We start from the raw sequence: 27,132 nt of genomic DNA on the forward strand, positions 1-27,132 counted from the left end.
TCTCATCCCACTAATCAATCTAGTGAAACCTCGCTGCACTGAATCTAAAACAAGTATGTCCTTCCTTCGGTAAGGAGGCCCAAACCGCACACAGTAAAACAGGCGTGGTGGAACTGAAGAGCTTTTTAATTGCAGCAAGATATCCTTACTCTTATACTCCAACAACATGCCATAAAGCATAACATATCATTTGCTTTCCTTATTGCTTGCTGTCCCTGCATTTTAACTTTCTGTGATTCGTGTAAAAGTACACCCATATCCCTCTGAATATCAATATTTACCAGTCTCTCACATTTTAAAGAATATTCTGCCTTTCTATTCTTCCTACAAAGTGGATGATTTCACATTTCCCCACATTATACTTCATCTGCTGCCGATTTGCCCAATCACTTAAACTGTCTTTAAAGCTTTGCATTCTCCATGTGTCAATCTCACAGCTTACTTTCCCACCTAGCTTTGTACCGTCAGCAAACCTGGCTACATTACACTAGGTCGCCTCATCGAAGTCATTAATATAGATGGTAAATAGAGGAGGGCCATGGACTGATCCTTGCGGCACCCCACTAGTTAAAACATGCCAACCCGGAAATGAACTGTTTATTCTTATTCTGTGTTTTGTGTCTGTCAGCCGACCCTCAAACCATGCTAATATATTACCCCCAACCCCACGGGTCCTTATATTGTATGACAACCTCAACTGATGCACCTTATCAAACGCCTTTATAAAATCCGAACATGCTGCATCCACTGGTTCCCCCTTATCTGCCCTGCTGGTTAGACCCTCACGAAACTTTAATAGATTTGTCAAATACGATTTCCCTTTTATAAAACCGTGTTGACTCCGGCTAATCACATTATTAGTTTCTATGTGTCCTTTCATCACAGCCCAATAATAGATTCTATCATTTTCGCTACCACTGATGTCAGGCTAACTGGCCTGTCGTTCCCTGTTTTCTCTCACCTTCCTTTCTTGAATAGCGGGATTACATTTGTTGCCTTTGAATCGAGGAAATTTTGGAAGATGAAAACAAATGCATCCACTATCTCTGCAGCCATCACTTTTAAAACCCCAGGATGTAAGCCATCAGTTCAAGGCGATTTGTCCGCTTTTAGTCCAATTAATTTATCCAGTACCTTTTCTTTACTAATCTTAATTACTTTAAGTTCCTCACTCTCATTGGACCCCTTGTTCACCACTATTTCCAGTACCTTTTGTGCCTTCTACTGTGAAGACAGATAAAACATATTTGTTCAACGTCTCTGCAGATGAAGTTCAACGCAGAAAAGTGTGGAATGATATATTTCGGTAGGAAGAACGAGGAGAGGCAATATAAACTAAAGGGTATGAACTGAAAGGGGTGCATGTACAGAGAGATCTCGGAGTATATGTGCACAAATGGTTGAAGGTGGCAGGGCAGGTTGAGAATGCGGTTAAGAAAGCATATGGGATACTGGGCTTTATAAAAAGAGGCACAGAGTATAAAAGCAAGGGTGTTATGATGAAGCTTTGTAAAACACTGGTTCGCCCACAACTGGAGCATTGTTTCCAGTTCTGGGCACCGCACTTCAGGAAGGATGTGAAGGCCTTAGAGAGGATGCAGAAGAGATTCACTGGGATGATGCCAGGGATGAGAGACATCAGAGACGTGCATAGCCTGGAGAAGCTGGTGTTGTTCTCCTTATAGGAGAGAAGTTTGAGAGGAGATTTGATAGAGGTGTTCCAAATCATGAAGGGTCTGGACAGAGTAGATAGACAGAAAGTGTTCCCATTGGCGGAGGGGTCATGAACCAGAGGACAAAGATTTAAGGTGACTGGCAAAATAACCAAAGGAGACATGAGGAAAAACTTTTTGCACAGCGAGGCTTCACATCCTTCATAAAGTGCGGTGCTGAGACCAAGGCAGAATATTCCTGTTGTGGCCGAACCAGTGTTTGCTAAAAGTTCATCATAACTTCTTTGCATTACTACTCTATGCCTGTATTTATAAAGCCCAGGATCCCGTACGCTTTCTTAAAATATCTTTACACAGCGAATGGTTGTGACCTGGAATGCACTGCCTGAGGGGGTGGTGGAGGCAGATTCAATAGCGCCTTTCCAAAGGGTATTGGATTAGTACGGAATGGAAAATATTTGCAATGCTCCGGGGATAGGGCGGGGGAGTGGGACTAGTTGGATTGCTCTTGCTGAGAGACGGCACTGACTCGATGCGCTGAATGGCCTCCTTCCGTGCTGTTACCATTCTATGATTGTATGCTGAAGTACGGAACATCACGACCAGAATTCGAACCCACGCAATCTGAACACATGGCCTTAGACCATGCGGACATCCTCGCTCCCGGGTGCATCATTCAAATCCATTGATCAACCGGTAACTTTCTGTATCAGATTGCCGGAAATCCAAACATGGTTAGCGAGTCTCCGTCAAAAATGTAATATGTTTTTTGTGTTTTGCCCATGTTGATTGTCATCCATTCTCATTATACAGACGGTATTTTGGGACTTGGTTAAAAATGTTCCGTGCTTATGTCAACAGGAATCTAGAAAGAATTTAAATTCTCCACCTCACTAAACACAACGGTAACTATTGCCCCCATTCCATCTTGCAACCACACCAAGTGCCGCCTCAATTGAAAAACCTTAACTAATACGATCCCCCTCTCCGCCACTATTGTACAACCTCAGGTGTGTATAAACAAAGTGTGAGTGTGTTTGTTTGACTGTGATATTTTTGAAATAGCAGCCTCCAATCCCTCCATGTCTCTGGAAAGTTTGTTCGTGACGAAAGTCGAATCGTGCCCTGACAATACTGGAGCATCAATGTCCGGGCTCAGGCAACTCGACCGCGCTCTCGTCCAGTGTTGTCCAATGGAAAATGCTGACTAACCGCAGGTGTGACTGTGGAGACACCGTTTTATCCACATGAACGGATTTAGTGGAAACATCCCCCACACACAATACAGGGAAATGGACTTCACATGTGTGTATTTCAGAACATCTTTCACCATTCAGTAACCAAGGAAGTAAAACACTCACAACGACGAAACAACACTCGCACACTCTGCTTTTCATCTTAACGTTTTACCAACAACACAAAAAGGATAAAGTTCACATGCAAATCGCATGCGAATATGAGTATTGAGATCACAGGCCCAAAGACTGTGTTCATTACTCATTTTTCAATTTAATAATTTAAATTGTAATTAACCACATCTGAATTCCCATTTGGCCATAAGAGCCCAGTTGCAACGGTATTGAACGACACGGAGGGATTGGAGGCTACTATTACTTAAATATCACAGTAAAAAAAACACACTCACACTTTGTATATGCACACTTGAGTTTAAAAATAGTGGCAGAGAGCAGGGATGGTATTAGTTAAGGTTTTTTTTAAATTGAGGCGGCACATGGTGTGGTTGCATGATAAATAGACACACTCACACCTTGTATATACACACTTGAGGTTGTACAATTGTGGGGGACACTAGTTAAGGTTCTTTAATGAGGCGGCACTATTTAGGGTTATATGATAGAGTGGAGCAGTAGTTACCGTTGTGTTTTAGTGAGGTGGGCAATTTAACAATTCAACACATGCAAAACACAAAAACTTATTTGAGCTTTGACTGACTCGGCAAACATGTTCGGATTCCCTTCAGTCTGAAGCACAAAGTTATCGGTTGATTCATGGCGAATTGAATAATTATTCATCGTCTTTGAAGAGTTTGCTGTGGTTCTCGTAATTAATACAGTAAACTGTTTTGTAAAAAGTGAATTCTCCGAAACGAGAATCGAATCCGCCTCCCGCACTGAAAACATTTGCAGACCGCTGTCCTCTTCTCAGTTGTTCCTATAGTAATTTACAGAGCTGAGTTTCCGTAGTGTAATGTTTAGCACTCTCGCCTAATGCACGAAAAGGCCCTGGTTTGAAATTGCGTTGCATTATTTTGAAAACATTCCTCATTAAAGGCGCAAAATTTCAAAAGTTAAAGAATTCATGTTGAGGTTAAATATGAATAAAATACAATATCTCACCGCCCCGGTGTATTCTTTCTTTCTCTGTACAGTTCTACTCAGACAAACATCACACAGATACCGGCAGTGTCTCTCCCTCACTCCCAATCCTTGCCCTGACGATATCGAAAACCCCTCTCAAAGCTGCACATTCAGTTGATTTGTTAGAGATCATTAATGGAACCTGCAGCGATGCCTCTGTTAAGAACAATAGGTTTTAACCGCATTTCATCAGCGGCAACAAAGCCATCAGATTTTCGCTGTTCCCCAGCTCCCGGAGTGAGTGAAGCCGCGACAAGCAGCAACATTGAGGCCGCCTGTCCGGCCCCGCTCTCTTCAATCACCCACTGCCGGTAGAAACCAGCCAATGCAGCCTCGCATTCCTGCCCCTCCCTGGGAAACAAGATGCCACGGTCAGGTCAAACCTCCCCATGCACCGAGCAAATGGGCAGGTAATTTTGGGGAGATTGTATCCCAGTCACTCAGCCTACCGGAAACATTTAACGAAGTCCGGAATGAGTGAAAATGTATATGGGTTTTAATCTAGAAATGAGAGAATGTGACCACTGCAGTCAGGAGTCGGGAGTCTGAGGCGCTGCGTTCACGTCACGTGGAGCCGTGGGTTCCAATCCCAGTCCTGACGTTCAGTCCTTTACAAAGACGGAACTATTTTTGATGCATTCGGCTGGATGGGTTTTACGGCGTTCTTGATTTGTTCCTTCCAGAAAACGAACCTGACCTGCATTCGAATCCTAACCAGGGAAACTGCTGCAATTTTCCTTCAAGCAAACCGACCAACGCTGCCCTTCCTGCTTCTCCCTTTGAAATTTAGGTCACTTTCGCCGCAGACAAGCTGCTCAAACAAAATTACATTTACTGCAAGAACACGAAAGACTTGTTCAGAGAATGAAAGCACCAAGTGCGGGGAGGCATGAACATGGAATGTACAGTGAGGGGAAATACTATCACAAGCTGCTGGTGTAACTGTGTCCATTTCAAAAACCCACCCAGCTGATCAATGCATCTCCTTGGAAAGGTGCAAGGCAACGCCGGCCTCTCAGGCCTCATTTGAAGCAAGTGACACTCACATTTTCTGCTAGTTTCACCTGCCATCTCCTTCTGTTTCTCTCTGTTATTTTCCTCCAGCTTCCTCTTTTCCTCCAGATGCCGGGGAATTAGATGTTCGAAGCAAATACTGCGGCTGAAAAATAAACCTTTACCAGGAAAGCAGGGAGAGGGGAGGAAAGATGTTGGGCATTGTGAGACGATGGATTTTGCAGATGCCACGATAAATAGACACATAGATCTCATCTCCCTGCCTCTCTCAGCGACTGAATATCTGAATGCTCAAGAGATGTTCTCACTGCCCCAGGCCCAATCTCCCGAGTCACACTGTCCCTCCGATCCTGCACACGTTACTTAGCTTTGAAACTGACCATCACCCCTGTGCTCGCTCATCTGCATTGGCTTCCGGTCCGCCAATGCCTCGATTTTAAAATTCTCATCGTTGTGTACAGATCCCTCCGTGGCCTCGGCTCTCCCTATCGCTGTAACATCCCACAGCCCTACAACCCTCCAAGATCACTGAGTTCCTCAAATTATGGCCTCTTGTGCATTCCTGATTTTAATCGCTCCACCATTGGCGGTCTTGCCTTCAGCTCCCTCGGCCCATACTCTGGAAAACCCGACTTAAACCCCTCCGCCTCTCTCTCCTCCTTTCTGACGCTCCTTAAAACCGACCTTTTTTGACAAAGTTTTCGGTCACCTGTCCGAATATCTCCTTTTTTGGATCTGTGTCAAATTTTACCTGATGACGCTCCTGTAAAGCGCCTTGGGACATTTTATTTTGTTAAAGGCGCGATATAAATGCAAGTTGTTAATTGTAAGCTCTCCCACCATTTCAAGAAGTCAGGGTATGTCAGTCACCTTGGTAACTCCGAACCATCTATTGCTGCACCTGGTTCACCGTTTCCATCACCAGCTCAGGTGCACCCTCTCGAGAGGATGTATATCGTGAGACTGAGGGTATCTCACAGGGTGAAGCACCGAGCACCAGTGAGCAGGAGGAGCTGGAAATAATTATGATAATTATTATTACATAAACTGTGAACAGCCTATACCTTAAACAATGACCCAAGATAAAACCAATCGCCAGTCCGTGAGTCGATATACTCAAGTCGTGATTTGCACACGGCCGAATGGCAGTTGGCGACATGTGTCCTCTTGGAAACCGATCTGAAAGATCATACAGTATCACCGGTCGGAAATGAGAGTATTTGATGGCAGCTTCAATAGTGCGCAGCTCCAGTGGCGCAATCGGTTAGCGCGCGGTACTTATATAACAGTATCAAGCTCGGGAAATGCCGAGGTTGTGAGTTCGAACCTCACCTGGAGCAGTTTAACTTTTTGCTTCATGAATATTTCCACCGGAGTTCAAGGGACAGCTGCTTTGTTCCATGAAGTATCTCCTTCTTATTGTTCTCATGTGGGCACTTCGGGTCCTCTGGCCGGCCGTATTGCAATAGCAGGTGTGAGTTTATTTGTTAATAGGCGGGAGAGGGGGCGATTGGCGACAGCATGAAATGGCAAAGGAGGCGGCACGAGATCTTCAAATCTAAAGATCCGAACACACGATTCTTCTTTTCGTGAAACAGACATTCTTCTGTTTGAAGTGTCGTGTAGGAAAATTCGGAAGGTAAATGTGTTTCCCGGTGTCACTGAGTAACGGGTGGAATTATTCCGCTTTCTGTTGTTGATCCGCTAACAGGTCGAGAGACCTTTTCCAGCTCCGGTGTGGGACAAGTTTAGCTTTTGAGCCACTGGGTAAAGTTTTTATTTAATTGGTGTTAACGAATGACAGGACATTTGGCACAAACGAGAAGAATTGTAAACTCACGAGTTTCCTCTCCATGTTTCTTACATCAGGTTCAACTCAATCAAGGATTCTCCTCAAAACGTTACTGAGAATTTTATAAAACGGACCCTCACCCGAGTTCGACGCCCACAATGGAAAATTCAGAGACCGACCATGAATCTGTATGATGCAAACTCACGAATAGCGACCCTGGATAGTTCAGTCGGCAGAGCATCAGAATTTTAAGCGAAGTAGTGAACTTAGGGTCGAGGATTTAAGTCCCGACTCAGGTTGTTAGTTTTACAACAGTTGGCAAGTTCTGCCTTTCCAGCGGAACAACAACTGCCGGAGAGACGATGACTGTGATGTGTTGTCAATATGTTGAACTTTGGTGAGCATTCTCGGAAAAGGGCTTTGTTCTTCTCTGATCAACATTTTTACCAGAAACATTTGGACAGTAGATTATCAGTTAGAAAGACCACTGATTGCCCGTTCACACCACCGGTCCCTTCTTTGTACAGATATTGTTAAATGTCTAAACTGCTTCAAGTAAGTCTCTTCCATAATTATCTGGAAGTGTTTGGATCGGTGCAGTTATCTGTAGCTTGTCAATTGGATGGTGAACACTGAGTTTAGTTGGGCTGATCTGATTTCTTTGTTCCAATAAATTAGATACCTTTTAACCGCCACCCACTCCTTGCAGACACTTCCAGCATCATCTCCGTGGGCGGTAGAATGCAGAGACATTCAGCGTTACAAATCAATCCGTGCTGCCTCTTACCGAATCTCGGGAACAATGTGAACCCTTTCAGCCTCTCAGATGCCGATGTCTCCAATTTCATCTTGTGAGCAAGAACCCCTGGTGATTTTCCAGTTACTGAAGTTCGCTTCACTTTCCCAAAGGTTTGCTCCAAGAGAAAACAACGAAAAATAAGGAAAAAGTGATCATTTCGTCATTGGTGGCGAAGCAAAATCGCTGCTTTCATTCCTTCCAATGTTTGTCTTCCTGCGGGCTCTGAACCTTCTGCACTCCGCTATTTTTATCACATGACCAGGAAGTGAAACAAGTTGAATGTGAAAGTTGGAACAACAAACTGGATCAAGCAATAGGCGGGGGTGGCGGGGGCGGGGGGTGGGGGCGGGGGGGTGGATATTGGAAAACAAACAGCCAAGCAACGAAAAGCGGGTCAGCTGTTATATAAGAAGATAAGAAATAGGAGCAGGAGTCGGCCTTACGGCCCCTCGAACCTGCTCCACCATTCAATAAGATCATGGCTGATCTTCGACCTCGAATCGATTTTCCCGCCCGATCCCCATATTCCTGCACGACACTTCAAACACAAGAATGTTTGTTTCACGAAGAGAAGAATTGTGTGTTCGGTTCTTCAGATTTAAAGATCTCGTGCCGCCTCCTTTGTCATTTCACGCTGTCGCCAATCGCCCCCTCTCCTGCCGATTAACATCTAAACTCACATCTGCTTTGCAATGCGGCGGGCCAGAGGACACCAAGTGCACACATGAGAACACGAAGAAGGAGATGCTTCAAGGAACAGACCAGCTGTGCCTTGAACTCAGGTGGAAATATTCAGAAGCAAAAGTTCAAACTGCTCCAGGTGAGGCTCGAACGCACAACCTCGACATTTCTCAAGCCTGATATTATCATATAAATACCGCGCGCTGACCGATTGCGCCACTGGAGCCACGTATGACACACAGTCTCATCAAACACTCTCATTTCCGGCCTGTGAGTCTCTATGTTCTTTCCACCATGTTTCCAATTGGACAAATGCAGCCAACGTCAGTTCGACCATGGATTTTTTGTTGGTCGAATTCTTGCCTGCCACACAGGAAGCGAGCGTTCCATTACTGCCCAATGCAGGAGCATTTTCATTCTGCATTCATGACATCGCTGAATTGGGATCAATTCATATTCAGCTTCAATCTGCACAACATCTTGAGACATTTTCTTTTCTCCAGGTGTGTTGCGTCCACTGAACCTCGGATTCTGCACGCAAAGGATGGGAGACGTTTTGAACGCTCTTCTGCTGACCGTCGTTGATGCAAGCTCACTTGTGAATGTTAAATCTGAGATTAATAGATTTCTGTGAACGAAGTGTATGGAGGGATATGTGGAAAAGGCGGGTATATGGAGTTAAGTCGCAGGTTCACCATGAACTAATTGAATGGCGGAACAGGCTCGACTGGCAAAATGCCACTGCCACTTGCTGATATGCGCCACCTTCTCCTGCAAGAAAACGGGACGTGTGTCTATGTGATGTGCCTGTCATGCTTGGATAGCTGCCAGTGTGTATGACCTGTGATATGTGGGTGGGCGGCTCACAACAGTGGTCATGTGTAAGGGTGAAAGGAAGCCTCTGGTTAGAAGAGTTGAGTACCGATGGAAAGAGTTTGTTGGTATGTGGGGGATGGGGGTGTATTGCGTGGTGCAGTTGGTAGGCGAGGCCATTTGAGAGCTGACCTCACTCGCCTTAACGACTCATGTAAGAGTATTGAACTTCTTCCCGTACTGCATCCAAGTCCATTCTCCTGTGCGCCTGGCATCGACTTCCGCTCCCGCTGCCTCCCGCTGCCTTTGGATGTATGTCTGGAGGGCCTCTTTCCCACCCCCTCCATCACCCCTCACTCTGCGGTTATTGGATGTTCCTCCATCTATCCAAATATTGCACCATGGTCTCCCAGCGGCAACAGAGACCCTTGGCGCATGCCCTCTCCAGGCCTGGTACCAACTCAGATTCATGACCAAACAATGCATTATATTGATGTGGCTGAAGGGATAAATATTGAACTGGTCTCCGGGGAGAACGAATCACCTTTTAAGACGGAGACAAGGTGATTGTATCAGTTCGAGTTTTGACCTTTGTAATGTTTTTCTTTCCTTATTTTTCTTTTCTTCAGATTCCAACTGATCAGAAAACTGACAACTGAACTCTCAAAGAGTTTTAGAAAAATCTGTCACTCAAAATAAACAATGTTATAAATAAAGAAATAAACCGGATTGAGACGGTTCACTTCACTTCACTGAAATGTCTAATTCCGGTTAAACCGGCGCGGCGGAGTCACAGCAGCTCATCGCTGATCTGCACCTCAACTCCATTCAACGAAATAGAAACTGGAAATCTCATGTTTCGAGACGAGTTTACTAATTCCCTGAAAAATGATTATCACGAAAACAGCAAAACATTCCCTGCCCTGATTAAACACACAGCAAGGGGATGTGTCGAATATATGGCAAGAAACGCGCGATTTTATTATTACACGGATAGAATCCCGTGCTCAATATTAACATTAACACTGAGCGCCAGGTCTGGATCTGACCCGTTTACCCCGTGGTGCGGGACCCCGTCCGCGTTTATATTTACCAAACACAGAAAATCAGAATATAATAATCGCACCCAGCAGAATTGGGGATTGTTCGTATTTTACAGGACGAGATGAGACCACTCGGCCCGTCGGGCTTGGATATTAAATTCTGTTCACATTCTCCGCTCGGTGTTGTTCTCCGTGTACATTTTTAGTTAACCGATTTGTCTTGTTATTTTATTTCCCCTCTCTCTATTTTGCAGGCTGAGTGCGAAAGAGATTCGATTTGGAGGCTAAACACTTTGATCAAAGATTTGAACATTGTTTATTCTGATTGTAGGTTTCTCGGAGACCCAGCGGGAGTTCAGTTCTCAGTTTCCTGATTAGTCGGAAACAGTAGAGCCAACTTGCTCCAAGAAAGAAAACAATAAATGAACAACATCAACAAAGTGAAAGTCAGTGAAAGATCCAAGCAGAGTCTTAACCACCCCTGCCCCTGGTTTAAGATCTTTTGCTGAAACTTTGCAGTCGCGGCCGCGTAGCCTAATGGATAAGGCGTCTGACTTCGGTATTAATCGTCGATGTTATCAGAAGATTGCAGGTTCGAGTCCTGCCGCGGTCGTTTTTACATTCCTTCCAACGTGCGCCGTTACTGTTTGACACCGGGCCGTTTCGAACAGTGACTGACCTCATTGAACGGAATCCATAAATTCCTTTGCTGACAGAAGTTGGCCCGACACATTCAACATTGTCGGTCTGGGTGCTCGGGCAGGACATAGTGTAAAATTGACTTTGTTTCTATTGTTTGGATTCAGAAATGGTCGAATAATCCATTCTGCTCTGTCCGTGTGGGTCGGAATCCCATCCGTGTCGTTATTGTATTGAAATTTTGTTGCGGCCCTACGTAAGTTTTGTACAATTAAAATGGTCTTGAATGATATTACCATCAATTCGAAACCGGTGTTTTAAGTCTATGTCCATGGATTGTTTATATTTTGTTTAAATGGAGAGGGACAATTGGAATTTTACACCTGCTGTAATGAGATAATGGTCGAGTGGAGAGGACGGATCGGAGATAAACCTTTCTGTCCTTCCTTGCTGCCTCTGGGGTTTACAGCGAATGAAAGATTAACGGGAAAAGCAAATGAAAAGGGAGCTGGAACATAAAGGGTTAACTTTATCCATCAGGATGAAATCGAATTTCAAAACTTTTTAACAATCTTGAACCTGTCCAGTTATTAGATTTGCACCAAGTCTGTACATTTTTTCTGTTAAATTTAATTCCTCCGCCCGCTCTTCATGACGAAAAATTAAATTTGGTGGGAGGTCGGGTCCAGATTTGAGTCCACGATCTCTCTCATTGTTAAGAGTCTCCCGTTTTGAACTAGAATCCCACCCATGGCTCGGTTCCCAGTAACTGCTGCAGAGATTGAAGGACTTCGGTCCCTCCTGAATCTCCTGCATTTCACCATCTCCCGATTATTCGATCGCTATTTGGGAACATGGGAGAAAGTCTGGGTTTAAATCCCGAACATTTAAATCCCCAACAATTCTTCTGTTTAACCCATTCCACGGTGTCTTTAGTTAACAATAACCTCCCGAGCGCAATTGGAATCCAGTCCGCAGTTTGTTTCCTTCTCTGTTCCTGTTCTCCCTCGGTGTCTCCAAAAGACCATTCACTGTTTGGATCAGGAGCCTGGGTTTAAATCAGCATTCTTGTAATTATCTGCTGCACCCTCTCTAAAGCCTTGATATCCTTCCTAGAGTGTGGGGCCAATAATTGAACACAATATTTCAGCTGAGGCCTAACCAGTGTTTTATAAAGGTTTAGCATAACTTCCTTTCTTTTGTACTCTATGGCTCCAAGCGAATGATCCCATATGCTGATTTAACAGCCTTCTCAACTTGTCCTGCCACATTCAAAGATTTATTTACATAGATCTCCATATCTCGATGTTCCTGCACCCGATTTAAAATTGTACCATTCGATTTATATTGTCTCTCCTCATTCTTCAGGCCAAAACTTATCACTTCACACTTCTTTGCGTTAAATTCGATCTGCCATGTGTCTGGCCATTTCATCACTCTGCCTATGTCGTCCTGAAGTCTGTTACTATCCTTTAAATTGTTTATCACATTGCCGAGTTTCGTGTCATCTGCACACTTTGAAATTCTGCCCTGTCCATCCAAGTCCATGTTGAACACTATCTATTTCAAGACGACGCGATCAGGCCTTCTTTGCCAAAATCGTTTTCAATGCGTGACATTCATTATCAAGTAAGACTTTGCAGAATGTATGAGGTAAGAAACGACATTGCCGTCTGTATGTGCAACGTAATAAAGTGCTTCCTGATTTCACCGTGAAAATCCGAGCTCTGATTTTATGTCCCGCCCCATCCCCATCACCGGAGGAAATAACTTCTCTGTATCTACTCTTCCGAATCGTTTTATCGTCTGACCAAGGCTCCATGCAACTGAAGCATAACTTCCTCCTCTTTATATTCCAGTCCCCTTAAGATAAAGGTCAACATCCCTTTAACCTTTTTGATTACCTTTTTTTATTGTCCAATAGTTTTTAGTGATTTGTGTACATGGACACACAAATCCCTTTGCTCCTCCACTGTTCCTAATCTCTCGACATTGAGACCATTTTCCGATTGATTGGATCCAAAGTGAATTACCTCACACTTCCCCACATTAAACTCCATTTAACACAGTTTTGCGAGTCACTTAATCTGTCTCTGTCCCTTTGTAACTTCCTGATCCCACCCACACAGGTAACTGTGCCTCCGATCTTACTGTCATTTGCAAACTTGGATATACAACTCTCTATTCCTTCATCCAAGTCACTCAGAAATATTGGGAGCACATTCCCGAGTGTTCACTGAAATCAGGTACCTTAATATTTTGAGGAATCCTTGAAATCCCACGGTCTTTCCCCACAGGTTTCAGTTAGCGCTGCAGTAAATCTCGTCCTCGGGTCTTTATTGAAAACCGTCAGTTTTTGCTGTTCAATCAGAATTGTCTTTGCACCCCGTGCTGGCGAGTCAGGGATTAGTGTTCGAAGAATCAGGAATAGGATCTGGAACCAGATCTTGCCGACGGCGCCACTGGAGAAATATGAGTTCGATTTTTATGTTTGATCCGCTCGATCAGATTGAATTTGACCAAGAAACAGGAAGCGGTTTCGGTGAAACTGATCCGAGGGGGAAGCGCGAAGGTGGTTGAAGCGATGAGCTGCTCAGTGATTGGATCCAGCCCGTGTGGCTCAGGATCCCGGTCTGGTCTCGTTCGCCGACACTGTTTTCTCCCTGATTGTTTTCCCTCTGCTTTCAGCAATTGCCTCAGGAACTATCTTTTATATCTGGATTCAGCACCAGGCAGAGAGATAGAAACAACTGTCTGGTGTTTATTGACCTGATCGGGAGGTTAAAATCACCGACGGCTGATTCACTGAGATCTCCAGGCCTGTGCTCTGCCGCCATTTGCTTTGGTTCCCTCTTCGACGCTTGTTCTCTCCGGGTGAAGAAGACAGATTTTCTCTTTCACCAGTTTTTTACAATAGTGGACCGGTCTCATTTTCTTTGTGGATAACTGGGATAAGTGGACAGAGCAGGGACAGAGAAAGGCTGTTGGAACCCGGTGCGGAACAAGGTCTCACTGTTATCGGACCAGAATTATTTCATTATCATTCGAATCCTGCAATTGCTGGGACCTCGAGCCACAATGATGAATTCACAGCGTGCGCCATTATCGATAGGTAAATGTTGCAGAAAGTGAGATACGGGAATTTGTGATTTGCCCATAATTTCTGGAACATTTCCGCCGCTCCTCCGAAAGGCTCGATTAAACGATAAAAGTTGTTTTCGTCGCTCAGCCCACTGTTGCCGTCAACGGCGATCGCCAATTCGCTGTATTTACACCATTAATCGTGCCGCAGCCAATTACGATTGGACAATGAAGGTAAATAAATTATGAGGCAGCAAGAAGTGACTGAGAAAAGTCACAGACTTCAGCCTCTCAGCTTCTCTCCTGCCATCTCACTCTCAGGCTCAGTCTTTTGTTCCTTTTCAGTCGAGTTTATTTCTGCTCCCTCCCATCTTCCTTCCTTCTATCCATCACTGCCATCTTTCTTGGAAAAAGACGTTCCTGCCGTCTGCAGCTATGAAAAAATCTGAGACGCCAATTGGTGATTTTTCACTTAAAATGGAAGCGTAGTGGGACTTAACTGGGATTCGATCTCCGGACTTCTCATTTATCAATCATTGAAAACCTCAAAGTGAAAATAAGACCCGAAGTTCACCGAAACGCTGGCAATTGACCATGCAGCAATGTAAAACTTCGCTGCCACCCACAGCCGATCAGCCATCCTTTCAGACGGTTCCTGTTCATTCAATCTCGCTTTCTATTCCGATGTACAGCATCATCGAGTTGTACACTAATTATTTCAAGTAAACAATATCAACGTCTTTTCACCAAATTTTGAATGTCCAACTTGTCTTATCCAGTAAGACTTTCTAAAATTGAAATGATCTGAAGCAAAATTGCCGTTTGTGTGAGAATAGAGTACACCGGGTAGACTAGCGCTAACACACATTTCATAATGTAAAACAAACACACGTTAAACTATTGTGCAGCAGTTGTCGGAGGTCACCCACAGGAGGAGGTCAGGGCCGGGTGTATCACACACAGTACTCACCAACATTTCGTGGGAAGAGATCAGAAATGCAATAGGGTAAGACCAGATAGTGTGGAGAGAGTGTGGGAATAAATCAGGATGAATAGGACTAGATATAAGATGTACTGACAGGGGATAAGGAAGAGAAGGTCATGACTGATATCCATGGTTTCTCAGGCTGAGACCGTTGAACAAAAGATTGAGGTTATTACGCAGACGCACTGAAGGGGAAGGCTCAACAAAGTCGCTTGACAAAGGTATCAATACCATAACGTTGGGAAAGGTTAGCACGAATGTGAGCGCCGTGGCTCAGTGGTTAAACCACCTGTCTTGTAAACCCAGCCGTGCTTTAAGCTCAGGTTGTTAGCTTCTTTGCTCCCATTTTCCACCCGTTGTGCTTCAGAGAGCAGCAAGAACAATCTTTCCTTCTCCTCATTGGCAGCCTCCAGAAGGCCTTGGTTTTTGCTTCCCAGCCTCTCTGTGTTGACTGCCGAGTTAAATTAGTTCCAGAGATTCCCATCCACGGGTTTCCAATTGCAACGAATCATCTCCGTGAGGTTAAAGTGCCCCCTGCTCCTTTATATTTCGATTAAATAATATCAATCAATTGCGGAATAAAAATTCAGCTGTTCGCTGATATTCTGTATTTTCCCCAATCAAGTCGACAGGAGGGAACGAATCTTTGTCTGAGGACGTTGGACAAACTGATTCTAGGGTAGAGCTAAACATTCATGGTGGAGATTAAACACAGACCAACACCGCGGGACCGCTTCTGGTCAACGACTTTAATTCTTAAACCAGAGCTGTTTTAGCGAAGGGATTGAAGAGCTGGATTCTAAATCTAAGGGGATTCAGACGCGCCGGTTTAACCGGATTTACACGGTTCACTTCACTTCAACAGGAAAACATTCGACAATTTCAAAAGTTTCATCCCCTGATTCTCGTGACCGGACAGGAAGTGAAATTTCAAATTGGTTTTTCAGTTCCAGCAACAAGATTCTTCTCAATATAAGAAAAACGGAGTGTTTCAAACTGCAGGGAGTGAATTAACCGCAGATTCGGAGCCAGCGCTCTCCAGTATGTTCTTATCTACAACACTCTTAGAATTATGGAGTCATAGAATGGTTCCAGCACAGAAAGAGTACATTCGGCCCGTCGAGTCCGTGCCGGCTCTTTGCAAGAGCAATCCAGCTAATCCCATTTCCCCGCTCTCTACTCGAAGCTCTGCAATTTTTCTCCCTTCAAGTACTGATCCAATTCGCTTTTGAAAGCCACGAGTGAATCTGCCTCCACCACCCCCACAGGCACTGCATTCCAGATCACAACCATCGCTGTGTCAAAAACTTTTTTCTCATGTCGCCTTTGGTTCATTTGCCCATGACCTTAAATCTATGCACTCTGGTACTTGACCCCTCCGCCAATGGGAACAGTTTATCTCTATCTACTCTGTCCATACCCTTCATGACGTTGAATACCTCGATCAAATCTCCTCCAAAATTTTGGCTCAATGGTGAACAACCCCAGCTTCTCCAGTCTATGCACGGAACTGAAGTCCCTCATCCCTGGAATCATTGCAGTAAATCTCTTCTGCAACCTCTGTAAGGCCTTCACATCCTTCCGAATGTGCGGTGCCCAGAACTAGAAACAATACTCTAGTTGTGGCTCAACCACTGCTTTATAAAGGTTCATCATAACCTCCTTGCTTTTAAACTCTATGCATCTATTCATGAAGCCCAGGTTCCCGTATGCTTTCTTAACCGCTTTCTCAACCTGCCCTACCATCTTCAATGATTTGTGTACATAGACCCGCAGATCTCCCTGTTCCTGCGCCCCTATTAGAATTGTACCGTTTAGTTTATATAGCTTTTCCTCGTTCCATGACTCTTCCCTTCCGCCGATACTTCTCAGGACTTAAAACTCAGTTTAATTACACCGACTTATCATTTTCTAATTTATCCCGTTTCTCTCCTCCTCTGTCTGTATCGAACGTGGTTTCCTCACTTGTTGCGACCCCGCCCGCACTCCATCCGTCTCTGTGTTCAGACAAAGGAACTGGCTGAAGTGTCACATCATCCTGGGGGATTTCAGTGTGAGTGAGGCTTCCACGGACACTAGATACCGTTCAAAGAGTTTCATCAAGAGGTGTTTCAATACGGTGAGGTGATCTTTACTGCCTGGAGATTATAATGTCCAGACGGGCAGTGAGACTGAATGGGGACTGAGTGCAGAGATTGGAATGGGAGGCCAGCAGATTCACTTTGATCTGGCCATGTTTTCATTTCTTCTCTATGAATCCCCTGAGCTGGAGATCAGCCTCCTCCTTGAGAGCGATTCGGCAATCCAGATCAGAGGGAATTAAGTATCAAGAAAGTCGAGTGGGACTGGAGCCCCTTGTTTGACAAATTTATTGGAGTTGTTTGAGGATGTAGCCAGCAGGGTAGATCAAGGGGAACCAGTGGCTGTAGTTTACATGGATTTTCAAAAGGCATTCGATAAGTTCCAACATAAAAGGTTGTTCCATTTGGTAAGGGCGCATGGGGTTGGTGGTAATATATATTAGCATGGTTGAAGATTGGTTAACGGAGAGAAAGCAGAGAGCAAGGATAACGGGTCATTCTCAGGTTGGCAGTCTGTAATTAGTGAGGTGTCGCAAGGATCGGTGCTTGGGCCTAAGTTATTTACAATCTATATTAATGAATTAGATAAAGGGAACGAGTGTACTGCATCCACCTTTGCTGACGATACAAAGCTCGGCGGCAAAGCAAGTTTGGAGGAGGAGACAAAGAATCTGCAAAGGGATATAAAAAGATTTACTGAGTGGGCAAGAAGGTGGCAGATAGAGTATAACGTGGAGAAATGTGAAGTTATTCACTTTGGCAGTCAGAATAGAAGAACAGAATATTGTTTCAATGTTGAGAATCTATTAAACGTTGGTCTTCAGAGAGACTTGGGTGACCTAGGTCAAAAAAATTATTACGTGGGCACAGCAAGCAATTAGGAAAGCAAATGGCATGTTGGCCTTTATTGCAAGGGGGTTGGAGGACAAGAGTAAGGAAGTGTTATTGCAGTTGTGAGGGCTTTGGTGAGACCTCTCCTGCAGTACTGCGAACAGTTTTGCTCTCCTTATCTAAGGAAGGATATACTTGCCTTGGAGACAGTGCAACGCAGGTTGACTAGATTAATTCCTGGGATGAGAGGGTTGTCCTACAAAGAGAGGTTAAGTAGAATGGGCCTATACTCTCTGAAGTTTAGAAAAATGAGAGGTGATCTCATTGAAACATAAAAGATTATGAGGGGGTTTGACAGGTTAGGTGCTGAGAGATTGTTTCCCCTAGTTAGATGGAATAGAACCAGGGGCATAGTCGCAGGACAAGTGGTCGGTCATTCAAGACTGTGATGAGGAGGAATTTGTTCACGCAGAGGGTTGTGAAATTTGGAATTCTTTACCCCAGAGGGCTGTGGATGCTGAGGCATTGAATATATTCAAGGCTGACAGAGAAATATTTTTGTACTCTAGGAGAATCAAGGGATATGGGGATCGGGCGGGAAAGTGGAGTTGAGGTAGAAGATCAGCCATGATCTGATTGAATGACGGAGCAGGCTCGAGGGGCCGTCTGACCGACTCCTGCTCCTATTTCTCATGTTCTTAAAACAGGAAGCGTCTGGGTGGCTGTTTACCTTCCATGATGGACATCAGTGAACAGCTTGGGTTTTTATTACAAGGTCCCACCCTTCAGTATCATTACTATGAAGCCTTTATCTAAAATACAACGCCAGTGGGAATCGAACCCACAACCTTTAAAACCGCTTCATTTACTCACAATGACGTATCAATGCGCTATCCATTGCGTCACAGAGCTAAAAGCAGCAAGGATAATTTTGCTGAGTGCTGAACCGACCAGTCAAGACTTTCGGTAGATTTTCACTTCCCATAGATTTTCCATGGGGTTTTACACGGCACGTTTTTATCAGCCAAACATCGAAAAAAGCTACAGAGCTTCGACAGCAGACTGAGAGATGGGGGTTGAGGGACATTGTGAGAAGCTTGAAAGGTGGGTTTGAGAGGCATGGAGAGAAGGACTTAGTTGGGTTTGATGGATATGGTGAAAACTGGGAAGCTGGGGTTAGATGGAGAGTAAAGCTCCCTCAACAATGTCCCTTCAAACACACCCAGGGTAGGTACAGCACCAGTTGATTGCAGAGTAAATCTCCCTCTTCACTGCCCCACCAAACATTCACAGGGCATGTACAGTACGGATTAAATACAAAGTAATGCTGCCTCTAAACTGTCCCATCAAACACTCCAAGGGCAGGTACAGCATGAGTGAGATTACAGACTAAATCTCCCTCTACACTGCCCCATGGAACAGTCACAGGGCAGGTACAGCACGGGTTAGTTGCAGAGCAAAGCTGCCTCTAAACTTTCCCATCAAACACTCTGAGGGCAGGAGCCCGGAGCGCGGGGATATCACAGGATCATATTCGGTGCAGCACAGGAGGAGGCCATTCAGCCCCTCGAGTCCGTTCAGCCATTCAATTGGATCTTGGCTGATCTCTCCTTAGGAACAAATGGAAGCGATTCATCTGCTCGAGCCTGTTCCATCATTCAACTAGTTCCTCGCTGATCTGTACCTCAGCTCCATTTACCCGTCTGTTCTCGACACCCTCTGATAACCTGAACCAACAAAAATCTCTCGATCTCAGTGCTGATATTTTCATTTCATGGAGTGACCACAACCTTTTCGAGGAGAGAATTCCAGATTTCATGGAAAATCAGTGCCCGTGACAAAAGCTGGTCTCGATCTACAAACCGCCTCCTCAATGTACCCGGTTTACTGGACGGGCAGAGAAATTGAGGGGCAGCAGACCCTTACAATTCCTGCGTTCAGCTCTAATACTAAACAGCAACTCCCTAATGTTAGAGAAAGAGTTTTCATTCGACATTCTAATTCCCTTGTATTTGAAATGTGCTGTTGAGAATACAGCACGTGCAGACAAAGGGACAGGCAGAAATGCAGCATTGGCAAATAACAATGCAAAATAGATCCTCACAAATTAAATACATTGTGCAAGGAAATGGGGAAAATTATACACAGTAACGAATATAATGAAAATAACGATAATAATCCTCATCATCATCATATTCGAATTAATCCAGAAGGAGAATTAATTGTGGGGAATGTCCGTGGAACGAGTTATATCACAGGTCAGAGCGCACTAGATCAGCATCACCTCAAGATTTCGGCCACCTAGATGCACCGGTAGCTTCCAAAAGCCGTTTTATTTCCTTCTTTCTGAATCCAAACCGTGGAAATTAAGTCACCGGTACAACATGTCCTGCCCGTGCACCCAGATCGACAATGTTGAAATCCCACAGTCAGGAAGACAAGGAATGTGTGTATTTACGTCAAGTCTCTTCTGGGACTGTTAGAAATGGTCGGATGTAAAACAGTTCCGGCCCATGTAGAACACGTTATCAACCAGTGTGAAAACCGACCAGAGCAGGACTGGAACCTGCAATCTTGTGATGACATCACGATAAAGAGCGAAATCAGGTGCTTTTTTTATTAGACCACGATCACCAAATGATCCAAAACCCGGAACAGTGTTCATTAAAGCCTTTACTTCATTCTGTCTCTTGCTTTCACTTTGTGGATGTTGTTCATTTAATTGATTATCTCTTCATTTACCAAGTTGCCCCTTCAGCTTCCGAAATCGAAATAAATCTTTCACAAAAATGACAACTGAACTCCCGCTCGGTCTCCGAGAAATTTACAATCAAAATAAACTATGTTCAAATAATTGATCGAAATGATTAGCCGCCAAACCGAACCTCTTCCACACTCAGTCCGTAAAATAGAGAGAGAGGAAAAGACAAATTGGTGAACTGAAAATCTATACTGAGAGCAACAGAGAACAGAGAGAGCGAAGATAATTTACTGCGGGCCCCGACGGGCCGAATGGTCTCTTCCTGCTCTGTAAGATACGAACATTCTCTAATTCCACTGCGCGTGATTACTATTTTCTGATTTTCATTTGGTATTAAATATGAACGCAGTGTATTTGTGAGAGTGTGTGAGTGTGGTGGGGGTACCGGAACCTCGGGGTAATGAGTTCGATTCAGATCTGGCGCTCAGTGTTAATATGTGCATTCTCACTGTTTATCAGTTAAATCGCGGGTTTCTTGCTATGCACTCAACACATGCCCTGTAATGTGTGTTCAATTTCTGCAGGGAATATTTAGCGAAATTGTTAATGTTCAACTCGCGGGAATTTAATAAAATGGGAAAGAATTATTTTTGCCAAAATGAGAGGGCACGGAATTGGAGCGAGCCATTTGACTTGGGTTGAACATTAGTTGGGATGTAGGAGGCAGAGAGTGGGGATAAAGTTTAGGTATTCTGATTGGCGGGATGTGACAGTGATGTTCCCCAGAGTTCTGTTCTGGGGTTTCAACTCTCCACCATATTTATTAATGACTGGGATGAAGGAATACAGGGTTGGATATCCAAGTTTGCAGATGTGACTAAGTTAGAACGGACAGTAAGTGAAAAGGGGAGCAGGAAGTTGCAAAGGCGCATAGACAGATTAAGAGAATGGACAAAACTATGGCAAATAGAGTTCAAAGTGGGCAAGTGTGAGGTCATCAACTTTGGACACGTAAATCGGCGAATTTTCTGAATGGTTAGAAGCTAGGGATTGTAGAGGAGCACAGAGATTTGGGAGTCCAAGCACATAAATCATTGAAAGGCAGGTAGAGAAAGCAATTGAAAAGTCTCAACTCTTGTAACCAGAGGCTTCCTCGCACTCTTCCACATTATCACTGTTGCAAGCCGCCCACCCACAACTCATGGGTCACACACACTGGCAGCTATTTAACCATGACAGGCACATCACTCAGCCACACATCCCGCTTTCTTGCAGGTGAAGGTGGTGCATATCAGGAGGCAGCAAGTAGCAGTGATACTTAGCCCGTCGATCTTGTTGCACCATGAAATGAGATCATGGCGGAGCTGTGACCTCACTCCATGTACCCGGCTTCGCCCCATATCCCTTAATACCCTTGTTTCACAGAAATCTATCAATCTCAGAATTAGCATTCACAAGTGTGCTACCATCAACTTCCATCTGCAGAATAGCGTTCCAAAACGTCTCCCACCCTTTGCGAATATAAGCCGAGGTGAAGTGAAAACAACACACATGGAGAAAAGATGTTGTGCAGATCGAAGCTGAATATGAATTTATCGCAATTCACGCGATGTCATGAATGCAGAATGAAAATGCTGCTACATTGGGCGTTAATCGAACACTTGCTTCGTGTGTGGCAGGAAAGAATTCGATTTCCAAAACACCAATGCCCAAGTGGCAGGTGGCGGCATGTGTCCACTTGGAAACCTGCCTGAAAGAATATGCAGTCTTACAGGCCGAAAATGAGTGTGTTTGATGAGACTACTAAACCAACGCGGCTCCAGTGGCGCAATCGGTTAGCGCGCGGTACTTATATAACAGTATTCAGGCTCAAGAAATGCCGAGGTTGTGAGTTCGAGCTTCACCTGGAGCAGTTTTACCTTTTGCTTCCAACTTTTCCACCGGAGTTCAAGGGACAGCTGGTCTGTTCCCTGAAGCATCTCCTTCTTCGTGTTCTCATGTGGGCACTGGAACATAAGGGTGAACTCTTTGACATATCACAAGTGTTGTCAGCAGCTAAATGTGTTTCCAACGCGCAAGCCGCGTCATGCCACCAGCTGTTTGACCGGGCCGTCCGCCACAAATGCACTTGTTTATGCCCCAGTATAACTATCGGGGACTTTCCAGACTCTGAGGACTTCACCGAGGACTGCGAGTGCATACGGTGCCTTGGAGAACCACAGGCTCAATTACCAGCCGTCGACTTCAGGGGTCCCCGACGGGCAGACGCACGTGAGCTTGTGATTGATTGTTTGTCTGTTACAGTACTTGTATGTTATAAGTGTTACAATAAAGTAGTACCTTTTACTTTCGCCAGTGTACTATATTGTCTCAGATCCAGAACCTGTATTTAAAACAAAACACTACACAATCTAAAACTATCAGCATATCTTTCTGTTCCTTTCTCTCTCGTGTACTTATCTAGCGTCCCCTTACATATTTCTAAGATATTCTCCTCAACTACTCCATGTAGCTGTAAGTTCCACATTCTCACTACTGTCTGAGTAAAGATGTTTCTCCTGAATTCCTTATTGAAGGTATTGGTGACTATTTTCTACTGATCACCCGAAAATTTCGGCTCCCCGTAAGTTGAAACATCTTCTCTATCCCCACCTATCAAACCACGACACAATTGTAAAGACCTCGACCAGGTCACCTCTTAGTCTTCTCTCTTCTAGAGTGAAATGTCCCACACTGTACAGTCTTTCCTGATAGTTATAACCTCTTAGAATTGTTATGATACTCGTGAATATTTTATTTTCGTTCTCCAGTGCTTCTATATCCGTTTCCGTAATATGGAGACCAGAACAGTGCAGGCCTAAAACGTCATCATTGAGAGCGGTTCGTCAATCCAGATCAAAGGGAATTCAGGATTGAGAAAGTCGGGGTGGACCGGCGCCACTCGCATAACAGGAAGTGTCGGGGCGGCAGTTGCCTTTCATGGACATCAGCTTGGATTTTTGTTTCACCCACAGCGTCATTATTATGGAGCCCTCATCTGAAATATAAATCTGGGGGAACACAGCGTCATTATTATGGGGCCATGATCTGAAATATAACTCTGGGGGAACACAGCATCATTATTATGGAGCCCTGATCTGAATTATAACTCTGGAGGAACACAGCATCATGATTATGGAGCCCTGATCTGAAATATAACTCCTGGGGAACACAGCATCATTGTTACGGAGCCCTGATCTGAAAAATATCTTTGGGGGAACACAGCATCATTATTATGGAGCCCTAATCTGAAATATAACTCTGGGGGAACACAGCATCATTATTATGGAGCCCTGATCTGAAATATAACTCTGGGGGAACACAGCATCATGATTATGGAGGGCTGATCTGAAATCTAACTGTGGGGGAACACAGCATCATTATTATGGAGGCCTGATCTGAAATAGAACTCTAGTGGAACACAGCATCATTATTATAGAGTCGTGATCTGAAATATAACTCTGAGAGAACTCAAGCTCAGAACCTTTCAAATGTCGTTACAGTCTTGAACTAAAAGTCCAATGTGCTTTCCGTCGCACCACAGAGCCTAATACATTTTACCTCTTCTTTCACTCTGTTCTTGTGAATCTGGGGACGATCTGATGTTGGGCAAACTTTTGTAAATATCTAAATTCTCCCTATTCCATTTTATTCAACAATTTCGTTCATATATTTCACACCAAGCTTGTTGTTGTAATTAGGAGCAGGAGTAATATGTCAGGAGAAATCAGCTTTTGCTGAAGGTAAATATAAATCACCACTGAGCAGGAAATGCTCATTTGGTAAATATCATTCACAAATCATCCTAAAAAAATGGAGCACAATGTGGAAAGAAATTCGGGAAATAATTATAGTCGTCAAAATAATATTCGAGCTACACTCGCCTTGCATTAAACAAGAGAGGAATTAATTGCGGGGAATATTTGTGCAATGAGTTACTTCACCAGACGGTTGCTTTTATTACTTGTAGAGAAACACCAACAATTATGAGGAGATGCACAGACTGAATATCTGGGGCTCAATTCCATTGGATTCTCAACAGTCAGTATAATAATTTACAATTATTGATAAGGAAACCCGCAATCTTATTATTTAGCAGTGAGGACACAGATATTAAAAACGAGTGGCCCGACTGCTTCGGACTCATTCCCAAGAAATGACCGGACCAGAGGGGTTTAGAATTTCGCAAAACGGAGACTGGACATAGCAGAGTGTCCCAGACTCTGATCTGAGAATTGGACCTTCACTTGGTGTAAAATGGGTCACTCACTGAAAGAAATAAACCAGCATCAGCCCCGAAAAATCAACGAGTTCCGATATTAAGTGACGGCCCCGATAACCATTCAATTCTCAGACAGAGGCTGTTTTGGGTTTGACAAACTGTGAAACAGAGAAGTGTGGGATGATATAAAGTATTGTAAATTATCTATTTTAGTTTCAGATTTACAGTTTCTCTTCAATTGTTACTGACAGGAGCGGCTGTAACGGAGCTGACTGACTGAGTAACAAGCTGCGATCAGTCATTGGCCTGTGCTCCAAACCAGCTCGTTGGACCTGCTCATTTCAGCTCACTTCATTCTCAGCGACCGGGAAAATTACTGAAAGAGAAGATGTGAATAACAGCTGGAAAAAAACAATGGTCTCTACATTGGTGGTCTGAGCTCTCCAACATACAGCAGTTATGGGACTCGGTGAGTTTGCTGTTCAGAGACAACACAGCACAATTTTAGTCGTGCAAGCTCCATCCACTTATATTCATAGAATCACAGAAAGGTAACAGCACGGAAGGAGGCCATTCGGCCCATCGAGTCTGCGCCAGCTCTATTCAAGAGCAATCAAGCTCGTCCCACTCCCCCGCCCTATCCCCGTAACCCTGCAAATTCTTTCCCTTCAAGTACTTATCCAGTTCCCTTTTGAAGGTCATGATTGAATCTGCCTCCCCCACTCCCTCTGGCAGTGCATTCCAGATCCGAACCACTCTCTGTGTAAAAAAGATTTTCCTCATGTCACCATTGGTTCTTTTGCCAATCACCTTGAACCTATCTCCTCTGGTCCTTGACCCTTCCGCCAATGGGAACAGCTTCTCTCAATCTGCTCTGTCTGGACCCGTCATGATTTTGAAGAAGGTGGATGATTTTGAAGAATGACTTGTTAGAAGGATTATAGGGGAGAGTAGAATGTTTTTCAGTGGGTGGTGGGGATCAGGAATCACTGCCTGGAAGGTTGGAAGAGGCAGAAACCCTCATCACGTTTAAAAATTACGTGGATATCCACTTGAACTGCCTTAACTTATAAGGCGAGAAACCAAATGCTGGAAAGTGTGATCAGGCTGGAAAGCCCTTTTTTCGGCCGGCACAGACACGATGGGCCGAATGGCCTCCTTTTGTGCGGTAAATTTCTATCATTTCTATGATTCTATTTTGTTTCTTTTTCATGTGTTCCCGACACCAACTGTGTTAACTGATCGTTTACTTGAACGACAGAGTTTTCTGTCGCACTCACAGCTCAGCGAAGGGCGGTTTTCAAAATTAAAGCCGCAACTATAATGTTAAATATAGATAATGCCAAGAAATGAGTTTTATTTCTGTTCTTCCCCAGATAAATGTGTTATTTAGCGAGCGATCAGAAGACCGTTGATTTGTCTTTCTCACACCCTGCAATCTTGTGTTTGTGCAGAGGATGATATTTGAAGTCCCCTCTTCCCATTATATTGTGGGCAGAGTTTGTTATTCAGACTCAGAGGGTGATATTTGAAGTCACCTCTTCCCATTATATTGTGGGCAGAGTTTGTTATTCAGACTCAGAGGGTGATATTTGAAGTCCCTTCTTCCCATTATATTGTGGGCAGAGTTTGTTCTTCAGACTCAGAGGGTGATATTTGAAGTCACCTCTTCCCATTATATTGCGGGCAGAGTTTGTTATTCAGACTCAGAGGGTGATATTTGAAGTCCGCTCTTCCCATTATATTGTGCACAGATTTTGTTCTTCAGACTCAGAGGGTGATATTTGAAGTCCGCTCTTCCCATTATATTGCGGGCAGGGTATTTTCTAAATGGTAAAAAGTTAAAACAGTGGATGTCCAAAGGGACTTCGAGGTTGAGGGACAGAGATCATTGAAGTGTCATGAACAGGTGCAGAAAATAATCAAGAAGGCAAATGGAATGCTGGCCTTTATATCTACAAGGTGGCAGAAGTTATGCTGCAGCTATTCAAAACCCTGGTTGGACCGCACCAGGAGTACTGTGAGCAGTTCTGGGCACCGGACCTTCAGAAGGATACATTGGCCTTGGAGGGAGTGCAGCGTAGGTTTACTAGAATGATACCCGGACTTCAAGGATTAATTTACGAGGAGAGATTACACAAATTGGGGTTGTATTCTCTGGAGTTTCGAAGGTTGAGTGGTGGTCTGATCGAACTTTATAAGATTTAAATGGGAACAGATAGGGTGGATAGAGGGAAACTATTTCAGCTGGCTGGGGATTTTACGAGTAGGGACACAGTGTAAAAATCAGAGGCAGACCTTTCAGGAGCGAGATTAGAAAAACATTCTACACATAAGAGTTTGGAACTCTCTTCCGCAAA

General features: G+C 44.3%; 4 non-coding genes across 4 annotated transcripts; 3 read left to right on the plus strand and 1 right to left on the minus strand.

The window, feature by feature from the left end:
* Positions 1 to 6,310: 6,310 nt before the first annotated feature.
* trnai-uau (transfer RNA isoleucine (anticodon UAU)) lies at positions 6,311 to 6,405 on the plus strand. Its single transcript has 2 exons — positions 6,311 to 6,348; positions 6,370 to 6,405. It is a non-coding gene; the product is annotated as a tRNA-Ile (tRNA).
* A 2,063-nt stretch (positions 6,406 to 8,468) lies between these two features.
* On the minus strand, positions 8,469 to 8,563 carry trnai-uau (transfer RNA isoleucine (anticodon UAU)). The gene is made up of 2 exons: positions 8,526 to 8,563; positions 8,469 to 8,504 (listed from the first exon to the last, which is right to left on the minus strand). It is a non-coding gene; the product is annotated as a tRNA-Ile (tRNA).
* Positions 8,564 to 10,716: 2,153 nt separating this feature from the next.
* trnar-ucg (transfer RNA arginine (anticodon UCG)) lies at positions 10,717 to 10,806 on the plus strand. The gene is given in 2 exon segments: positions 10,717 to 10,753; positions 10,771 to 10,806. It is a non-coding gene; the product is annotated as a tRNA-Arg (tRNA).
* Positions 10,807 to 22,327: 11,521 nt separating this feature from the next.
* On the plus strand, positions 22,328 to 22,423 carry trnai-uau (transfer RNA isoleucine (anticodon UAU)). The gene is made up of 2 exons: positions 22,328 to 22,365; positions 22,388 to 22,423. It is a non-coding gene; the product is annotated as a tRNA-Ile (tRNA).
* The last annotated feature ends 4,709 nt before the right edge of the window (positions 22,424 to 27,132 follow it).

Source organism: Heptranchias perlo, unplaced genomic scaffold (assembly GCF_035084215.1).
Source record: "Heptranchias perlo isolate sHepPer1 unplaced genomic scaffold, sHepPer1.hap1 HAP1_SCAFFOLD_133, whole genome shotgun sequence".
Lineage (NCBI taxonomy): Eukaryota > Metazoa > Chordata > Chondrichthyes > Hexanchiformes > Hexanchidae > Heptranchias > Heptranchias perlo.